Source organism: Lepidochelys kempii, chromosome 3 (genome assembly GCF_965140285.1).
Source record: "Lepidochelys kempii isolate rLepKem1 chromosome 3, rLepKem1.hap1, whole genome shotgun sequence".
NCBI lineage: Eukaryota > Metazoa > Chordata > Testudines > Cheloniidae > Lepidochelys > Lepidochelys kempii.
The window spans coordinates 114,117,341-114,126,976 of record NC_136382.1 but is presented as its reverse complement, the minus strand read 5'-3'; the positions used below and the strand labels follow the sequence as shown (position 1 = coordinate 114,126,976).

General features: G+C 45.0%; 1 long non-coding RNA gene across 2 annotated transcripts; it reads right to left on the bottom strand.

Annotated features, from left to right (window-relative positions):
• Positions 1–1,841: 1,841 nt before the first annotated feature.
• LOC140908268 (uncharacterized) lies at positions 1,842–3,714 on the bottom strand. Of its 2 annotated transcripts, none has more exons than XR_012157820.1 (3): positions 3,559–3,714; positions 2,341–3,020; positions 1,842–2,003 (listed from the first exon to the last, which is right to left on the bottom strand). It is a non-coding gene; the product is annotated as an uncharacterized LOC140908268 (long non-coding RNA). The 2 variants fall into 2 exon arrangements; XR_012157819.1 differs by having other exon boundaries at positions 3,568–3,714.
• Positions 3,715–9,636: the final 5,922 nt, after the last annotated feature.

The window sequence follows — 9,636 nt, the reverse complement described above, 5'->3', positions numbered from 1 at the left end:
TTTAGATGAGGTCTTGGCTCTATAAACACAACTAATTGCCTTGCTGACACACTCCCAGAAATCAGTCAAAAACAAGGGTCAAAAACAATGCTCAGTCGAAGGGTATGTCTACACTGGAGCTGGAAGATATAATTTCCAGCTTCAGAAGATACCTTGATCAAGCTAGCACAAATGGAAGTGAAGCAAATACAGAAGTGTAGCAATGGCGGTGCAAGAGGTGGGATGGGCAAGCTACCTTGACTATGATCCCATCTGAGAACCCAAGTACGTACTTGTGTGGCTAGCCCCCTCCCCCCCGACTGCTTGTGCTGCCATGGCTACACTTCTATTTTTAGCACACTAGCTCGATCAAAGCTAATGTGGGTATGTCTACCCAAGCTGGAAATTACACCTTCCAGGTCCAGTGTCGATATAACCTGAGATGCCAATTTTCAGATGCCAATCTGCATTTTTCCCCAAATCAAGAAGTGTTAGGATCCAGGTAGCCCATTCTAGAAGTAACAGCCTGCTGAAATATTTGGATTTAGACTTAAAATTTGGGAATTTTTGGATCCAAGGGTTTTTGTTTTGGACTTCTCTCTAATCAAAGAGAAAGCAAAGGAGGGAATTGAAATACTCTTCCTGTTCCTTGTGCCAGGCATGTTCTTCTGCCCTCCATCAAATTAATCTGACAGCTCATCCCTATTCTAACCTTGCAATAAATATTGTAAATAGTTATCCTTTTGTAAGGATTTTTCCTCATATCAAGTATATTTTTATGTCCTTGTAAGTTCATTTAAAAGAAAATAAAAACAGATCATTGAGACAAGACTTTTTTTTTTTAAAAAACTGAAGAATCAAAAAAATTTTGTTTCTTGGCAAATATGCTCTTCCCTAAGAACAGATATGAAACAACAAAGGTTACCTTTCACATTTTGTTCTTCCTGGTTTTTCTTTAAGAAGGATTTCTGCATAGCAATATGGTCACATTAAGCAGAGATAGCTATAAGAAGTGATAGTTATTAGAATAGTCAAAAAGCTAAGTAGATGAAAATCTCTATAAAAGGACTTTCAAATCAAACCAGTTACCAGAAGGGTGCGGTTTTTGGTGACTTTGCCTTATTTGTTTTTATAGGAGAAGAATAAATGCAAATGACATTGCAAAGATAAGAGTATGTAAAGAGAAGAGTGATCTTAACCTGCATTATTAACACCACCTTGCTATCTGGATGTAAAAAACACACCTTCTTCTGCAGGGAAGACAAAGCCAGAGCAAACCATCACCACCAATGCTGATGAAATGTGAAGTTCCCCTCCAAGCCCCTCCATGACTTGTTCCCATGCATCAATTTCATAGTGTTCAGGCCATTCTACATCTGCAGAGGGGTTGGCAGAATTTCAGCCTATGCAACAGAAAAAAAAAAAAGCCACTGCACATGCATGCACACACACAACTTTGCTTGCAGTTATGTTCTGGTCAGCCCCCTCAAACTGGGTGTAAATGATCACCTGGAGAGATAGACACTGAGAGAAAAACCATGCAGATGTTATGGAGAAGCATACGGATACCGGACCTGCACTCTCCAGTGCCCAGAGGCAGCCAACTCCCAGAGAACTTACCAGAACTATCTTAGCAAACAGGATGGGGCTAGTCGTTTCCCATGTTGACACATCTCCACCCTGCCAGTAACCAGCTAATATTAACCTCAACCTAACAATCAGAAAGAAAGAAAAACACTGTGCAATGTGAAGAAGACAGTGAACAGTATATATTTCTGCACCTTTATGAGAAAATCAAAACACAATTTTATAAGCAAAATAATCTGGTTAGGGACAATGCTGATAGTATATTTTCTGGGCATATTTATTCCTTGCATTTTTAAAATTATTAAAGACTTTTCTATATTAGAAACTGAGATTTGTATCTGTCACATTATTTGCTCCCACTCCTTTTTTTATCACTTGAAGTCATTATGATTTTTGTGCCTTCAAATCCCTCTGCAGGTCCAACTCTGTTGTAATACCTATAAAAAAAAGCAGCCAATTAATAAAGGGTGGGTTGAGGGAAGATAAGATTAAGTGACTTTTATCTGTAACAATAAAAAATATCAAAATGTATATGTGTAGAATAAAATTGCTTTTTTTTTATTAGGTCCCTCTCCCCCAACTCTTTGTACATTGCTTATTTTAAATTAGATTGTAAATTCTTTGGGTCAGGGACTGCATCTTCCTGTACATTGTCATAGATTTTTAAGGTCATTATTAGATCATCTAGTCTGACCTCCTGTATAATACAAGCCAAAAATTTTAACCAATTACCCCTGCACTGAGCCCAATAACTTGTGTTTTACTAAAGCATACCTTCTAGAAAGGCAACCTGTCTTGATTTGAAGACATTGGGAAATGGAGAATTCACTATTTCTCTAGGTAGTTTGTTCCAATAGTTAATCACCCTCTGTTAAAAATCATCATTTACACCTGTCATCATCATCATCATGTTCCCATTACGCCTCTGGCATTTAGGGCAATGACGAAGCTCCTCCACTCCTGTCTGTTTCTGGCAAGTCTTTCAATGGTTCCCCAGCTGTGCCCCAGGTTTTTCAGCTCGGCTTCCACAGCTCTTAGCCATGTTGTTTTCAGGCGGTTTTCGTTTTCGCTTGCCTTCAGACATCCATCTTATTGCTACTCTGGTGATGGAATCAGTTTCCATCCAAAGCACATGGCCAATCCACCTTCAACACCTCCTGGCAAGGATGGTGCTCAAATCCTCCTGGCTGCACTGTGTCAATAGATCTTGGTTTGAGATTGTTCTGGGCCAAAAGATACGGAGGATTTTTCTGAAGTAAGATGTATGGAATGAAGACAGTTTGGACAGGTCAAACTTTCTCATTTACACCTGTACCTAATGTCAAATGCTACCATTCTGATTTGGTAACTTGTTGAACTTGCTTAGCACAGGTATAAATGATGACAAGGGGTAGGAAAATCATGAATCAGGCCCATTGATTCCCACTGGAAAAGAGTAGAGGTCTAATCCTGTCCTGTAAAAAGAGAGAGAACTTTAACAACACCAGGAGGAAAATTTATTTAACCTTGAAGACATGTCCAAGGAAACCTACTGGACTTGTGATATCGTTTTCAGATTTGGAGATAATAGCTTTGGGCAGATGACAAGTATCTGCTGGCTGATAGTGTTATTCAGGGATGTATGGTTATAGTTGTCCAGGTTAATCCTGTCGAGAAAGCAGGACACATCTCAGCCATTAACGGCAAGGGGGAGGCGCAGTGCAAGGTCGGTTAGGAGAGAATGCATATTTCTGGGAGGAAGAAACCGCTCACATTCCTCAGCGCAGGGCCTGCGCACCATGCGGCCCCCGGGGGCTCTCTGTGCGGCCCGCGGGGGGGGGAGTTGGCAAGCGGCGGGGTGGGGCAAGCCAAGGGCCGGCTGGCGGGCGGGCGGGCGGGGTGGTGAAGAGGCCAGTGCCGGGGGAGGGGGGGGGGTGAGGAGGCGAGCCGGAGTGCGGTGGGGGGATGACGAGCCGAGCGAGCGAGCGAGCGGGCGGGCGGTGGCGGCAATACCGGATTTACCATGGGCCCGGCCCGGCCCGCTCTTCTCCGTCCCCCTGCTCCCTCCTGTGGGGGCAGACGCTTGATGCTGCCGGCAGCTGGGGACGCTGGCAGCCAAGCTCCCCCTCCCCCTCTCCCTCTCCCGGCCGCCGATCAGCCGCTCGCCGGCAGGAGGGCGGGGGAAGAGCGGAGCCTCAGCGCGGTCACTGCTCCGGGGAGGAGGGACCGTGGCCTTGGGGAGGGGGCTGGAATCGGGGCATACCCCCTCCAGCCCCTGCTCACTGTGAGCACCCCCCCAGCCCCCTGCCCACCCTGACCCCTCTCACACACCCCCAGCCCCCTGCCACCCTGACCCTCCCATACCTCCCCAACCCCCTGCCTTGACTCCTGAATCCCCCCCGCAGCCCCTGCCCTGACCCCTGCACCCCCTCACACCTCCCCAGCCCCCTGCACTCCCCTCACACCCCCCCAGCCCCTTGCCCTGATCTCTGCACCCCCTCAGCCCCCTGCAAGGACCCCCCCTCATACATCCTCAGCCCCCTGAGCCCTGACTGCTGCACCCCCCCCCACATCCTCACCCCATCCTGAGCACCAAACAGGAGCTTCCCCAGGTAAGCACTCCACATCCCAACCTCCTGCCCCAACCCTGAGCCCCCTCCCTCACCCTAGCTCCTGGTCAGACCCCACACCCCAATGTTTTTTTACAATATTTGGAAAGATCATTAAGTGGTCCGTCGAGACCCTCCGTGGTTTTCAAGTGGTCTGTGGAAAAATAAGTTAGACTACAAGAACAATCAAGGTACCTCACTTAGAATCATAGAATCCTAGAATATCAGGGTTGGAAGGGACCCCAGAAGGTCATCTAGTCCAACCCCCTGCTCAAAGCAGGACCAATTCCCAGTTAAATCATCCCAGCCAGGGCTTTGTCAAGCCTGACCTTAAAGACTTTATTTTCATTTACTTGCTATTACTTATAGGAGGAGGATGAAGAAAAAAAGAATGAAAAACGGGGGTGGGGGGAGATAAGAACGAGTGTTCTTTTTCTTGGCTGGGTCCCAAGGAGGGTCCCCAAAAATGAAGATGAGCACAGGGCTGGCAGACCCCACTAACTCTAAATCCACCACTAGCTGTCACGTCACCTGGGCTGGGGATACTGTGTCAGCTGATCCCCAGAGTCTCCAACCTACCTGGGCAGTGCAGCACACATGGTCCTGCCCACTAGCTCCTCTCCACTCCTTAAGGCTTAGCCCTCTCACTTTTAAAAATGATTGTTTGCCGCCGCCCCCCCCCCACTCCACTCCACTCCCAAGGCTTTTCTGGCAGCCCTGTTGCCAGGTATCCAGTTTTAGACTGGAAACTGCAGTAGAAAACGGGACCTGAGTGTCCGGTTAGCGGTGCTGACTGGAAACTAAAAGTCCGGTTATAGGAGTAAACACATTAGCCTCTGCTCCTCCCACTCCCAACACCCACCCCAGAGGGCTGGAAGAGAAGCTCTCCTGCTGCAGCGGGAGGAGGGGCAGCTCAGTGCAGAGAGACACAAAGAGACTGGGCTAGAACCAGGTAGGTACCCACTCTATGTGGGCAGGGGCGGGGAGCATCCTGTTTACCCCCCCCCCCCCCCCAGCCCTGCTGCGCTTGCAGTTTATCCCTGGCCCCTCCCTTGCTCCAGGGACCAACCCTAGCTCCTGCCCCGGGGGGGGGGGCACAAATATGTTTGGCGCCGGGCCCACAAAAAGTTAATCCGGCCCTGAGTGGCGGCAAGGCTTTATACTTGAGGGGGGGTAGGAGGTGAGTGGTGAGTCGGTGGCTGGAGCAGGGCATCCATTTTCAGTATTTTAATTTTTGGTACTGCATTGATTGACTGCTGTGTGCAGTAACATAGTGACCCTCTGTGTCTTTGAATGAGGCTTTATACTTGTGGGGGGAGGGGGTGAGCGGGTGGGCAAAGAGGTGAGCAGTGAGCCAGCAGGGGTTCTAGGGGCAGGCGAGTTTCTGGCAGAGGAGGGAGGAGGTGAAAGGAGATGAGTGGTGGGTGGGGGACTGACTAGGATGGACGCAGCAAACCAGCAGGTGGCTAGGGAGTGAAGAGGGGTGTGATGGTGGGGCCGAGCAGGGTGGGGGCAGGTTCTATTTTACTGCTGTGATCTGGTTACCCTATGCGTGCCGTTTCTTTCCCCCTCTACAGGCTTCCACACACCATCAGTGCCTTGCTCGTGTGCCATGCGCCATGAGATATCTCTTCTCTTTGTGTATGACTGTGAGTGGTTCCCTTGTGTGTGAATTTATTCAATAAAATCTTGAGCTTCATAATAGATACCATGAGTGAAACGAAAAATAGAAAAATAGAATCAGAGCTCAGAGTTTTCAACACTGAATGGACGAATAAATACTTATGTACTGTTTCCAAAGACAAAATACTTTGCCTCATGTGTCGCAAAATGTTAGCCATTCCGAAAGAATACAACCTTCAGCAGCACTTTGAAACTAAACATCCCAATCCGGCCAAATTGAACCCAAATGAAAAAGTAATTAAAGCAGCCAGTTTAGCGAAAAACCTTAGTGGAGAACAGCAAATTTTCAAGAAAGTGAGCACTGAGAACGATACGGTTACTAAAGTAAGCTTTCAAATTTCTAAGGAAATTGCTGCTGCTGGGAAATGCTTCACAGAAGGCGAGTTTTTAAAAAAGTATATGTTGATTGCTGTATCTGAGTTATGTCCAGAAAAGAGGGGAATATTTGAGAATGTCAGTCTATCACGCATGACTGTACAGAGAAGAATAGCTGACATTTCCACCAATCTAAGTGATCAGTTAAAGCAGAGAGTCAATGAATTCTGCTTTTACTCCCTAGCTATGGATGAAAGCACCGATTTAAAAGACACTGCCCAACTTCTTATTTTTTTTAGAGGTATTGATAAAAACTTTGAAATTACTGAAGAACTTGCTGGCATGTGCTCCATGACAGGTCGCACAGCTGGAAAAGAAATCTCCAGTAAAGTGATAAAGTGCATGAATGATAAGTCAGGATTAGATTTCACAAACTTGGTGGCCATTTGTACTGATGGTGCTCCAGCTATGTGCGGGAAAAAAAGTTGGAGCAGTTACTCTTCTTGAAGAATTTATCGGGAGACAAATAACCAAACATCACTGCATTATACATCAGCAGGTTTTGTATAGCAAAGTCTTAAAATTTGAGCATGTAATGTCAGTGGTAGTTTCCATTGTAAATTACATCCGTTCTAGAGGACTAAAACATGGGACATTTTGAGCCTTTCTTGAAGGGATAGACGCTGAGTGCAGTGACTTAATCTACCATACGGAAGTGAGGTGGTTGAGTCGAGGAAGAGTGCTCCAGCGTTTCGTTGCTTTGAAAGAGGAGGTAGCAAAATTCCTAGAAAATGGGCCAATAAAATTCCCAGAGCTTGAAAATGAGTCCTGGAATCAAGATTTCTTTTACTTTTGTGATATTACAGCACACCTGAATGATCTCAACATTCAACTTCAGGGAAAAAATCAACTTATATTTCAAATGTGTGTAACAGTGAAAGCTTTCAAAATGAAATTGAAACTTTTCAGAAGTCAGCTGTCAAAAGGTGAAATGTGTCACTTTCCCACTTGTGCACAGCGTATCCCCACAGCATAAACATGCCGAGTTAGGAGAAAAATACACAAAGCACATTAATCTTTTGATTGAAGAATTTGACAGAAGACTTACTTTGTCTAAAGAAGAAGATGTCTAGTTGAAGCTGATTGAAGATCCCTTTTCTGTGGATCCAGAGGAAGTGCCACTAGATTTGCACTTGGAGGTTATTGAACTTCAATGTTCGGCAGTTTACCGAAATAAGCACAGAGAAAGCAGCCTGCGGGACTTCTACAAAAGTCTGGACAATGAAAAATTACAAGAATCTTATTGAAGTTGCACTGAAATCGTTCAGCATTTTTGGAAGCGCTTACATATGTAAATAAAATTTCCATCATGAACATGAATAAAAACAAGCAACGTTCTTCCCTGACTGATGACCATTTGGCAGACATTATGAAAATATCCACTTCAAATATGACCCCTAAATATGACAAGCCTGTTGCCGAAAAGAGATGTACTATCTCTCATAAAATTTGCAAGGTAATTATGAAAAATACAAATGTTTTCTTTCAACGGAACAGGTGTTTTTCATTTTTCCATGATTCATAAAAAAATTAAAATTTAAAAAATTGTTTGCTTTAATTGAAAAATTCTTAATAAAGTATCACCCCTTCCCCCAACCTTCCTTTTCGGCCCGCAGCTGTTTTGGCGGGGCAGCGCTGGGTGGGGGGTTGTTTCCGCGGGGCCGGGCAGCCATTGCGGGGCGGGACGGGGGGGGGAGTGTTTCCGCAGGGCTGCAAGGTTTCAGCCCTCAGCTGTTTTCTTTGGAGTAATATGGCCCTTGCTGCTTTACGAGTTGTGCAGGCCCGAATGACCCAGAATTGATTTCAATGGGATTAAAAGACTGCTTGTCTTAGCTGAAGGGGAAATTGGAGGCTCTTTTGTGCTCTGATGAAGAAGTGGTTGATCTTCCCACAATGCCAGGAGAAAAGATCTTGTCGTAATGCTGAAAATTAAAGGTGGGCACAAGCTAAAAAATTTGGACCTAGACCTCCTTTAAATGGTGTTCCTAAGTGGTGTTACTTTCTTTTTTAATTAAAACCGCATATTAGTGGCAGCACCACATATAATTTTGCCTCCATCCAACCCTTTCCCATCACTGCGTTCCAAATTTATGCATGTATTCTATCCCCTGTGGAGCTACAATAATCCTAGCCCTATTTCACAATGTCATCTTTAAGGTAAATCAATTTCTAGACCTCATTGTATTGACAACATCCCTTGTAATGGACAAATATATAGAGACAAGCGATGAACTCAGGTTCGGACAGTGAAGGAAAGGGGGAACAAATTTCAAATGTTTTATTCTAAATGTACTTGCAATTCTAAAGGCTACATGTATCTCTTTCTCCAACTTCTGAACAGTAAGAATCTTTCTATAGAAACATCCACCTGGACTGAACCAGGTGAAAAATAATGGTTCTGCTAGCTTGCAAGGAGTGACAATTGTGGCATTGTCACCTTCTCATTGTTCTGAGTTATTGCTATGAAAAGGTGGGACTTCGTTAGGAGAAGAAAGCAGTCTTTCACCTTAGCAGATGTCACATTTCCAAACCAGATCCAAACCAGAACTCTGCATCTGAACACCTCGGAATTAGGGGACCTTCAGAGTCCAAAATCTTGGATGTAAAGCTATATACTGAAGGGTTCGAAATCCAGAGCCAAATTTTTGTGGCTTGTGCCCTCCTCTGACTTTCAGCATCAGGGAAAGGTCTTTTCACTTATGAAAATATTTCTAATGAAACAGAAGCAAGGGCAGCATTGCAGAACCGTCTGTCTTTGACAAGAAGAAGAATGATTACAACCCCCTGGTCCCAAAGAACCCCCTTCCCTTCCCCCTCCACCCCAATACAGAACTAAAGGAAAGTAATGTGAATTGCACCCAGCACAATGGGAATTAGTGTGAATTTGCCAACCCACTAGGGTGCTCAGAATTCCACAGAGTTTAGGACTTATTTCTTTATAAATTGAATTCACTTGATTGAGATGGGCAGGGAAAGGAGCATGAGAATGAGAATCTATCATTGTCCTGGCTGGAAAGGTGTGTTCTGAGAGAGAAGGGAGTTGACCATGGTTTTGGACAACATACTACTGCTGTCTTTTCAGAGTTTAACATTCTTACTTAATATCTGATCTAATAAGCAGTATAGGGAGGTCAGTACCGCAGCAGTGTGAAGCACTTTAAACAATTAAAGGAGAAGGGGAGTCTGAACACATTAGCATTCTGAATCTAGGCTATTCAGATACAGTTTTCCAGTAATTAAAGACGTACATACTGACCTTCCATCAGCTATTGTTATGGACCAAGCTCTGTTTCAATGGAAGTGAGCAAACACATTCCTGGCTTGATATCACCAGTGTGTTCTTTGAGGTCCCCATACCCTTGAAAGAGATGGACCCAAGCTGCAAAATGTGGAACCTGCACTGAAATTTTGCAAAGAGCAGATG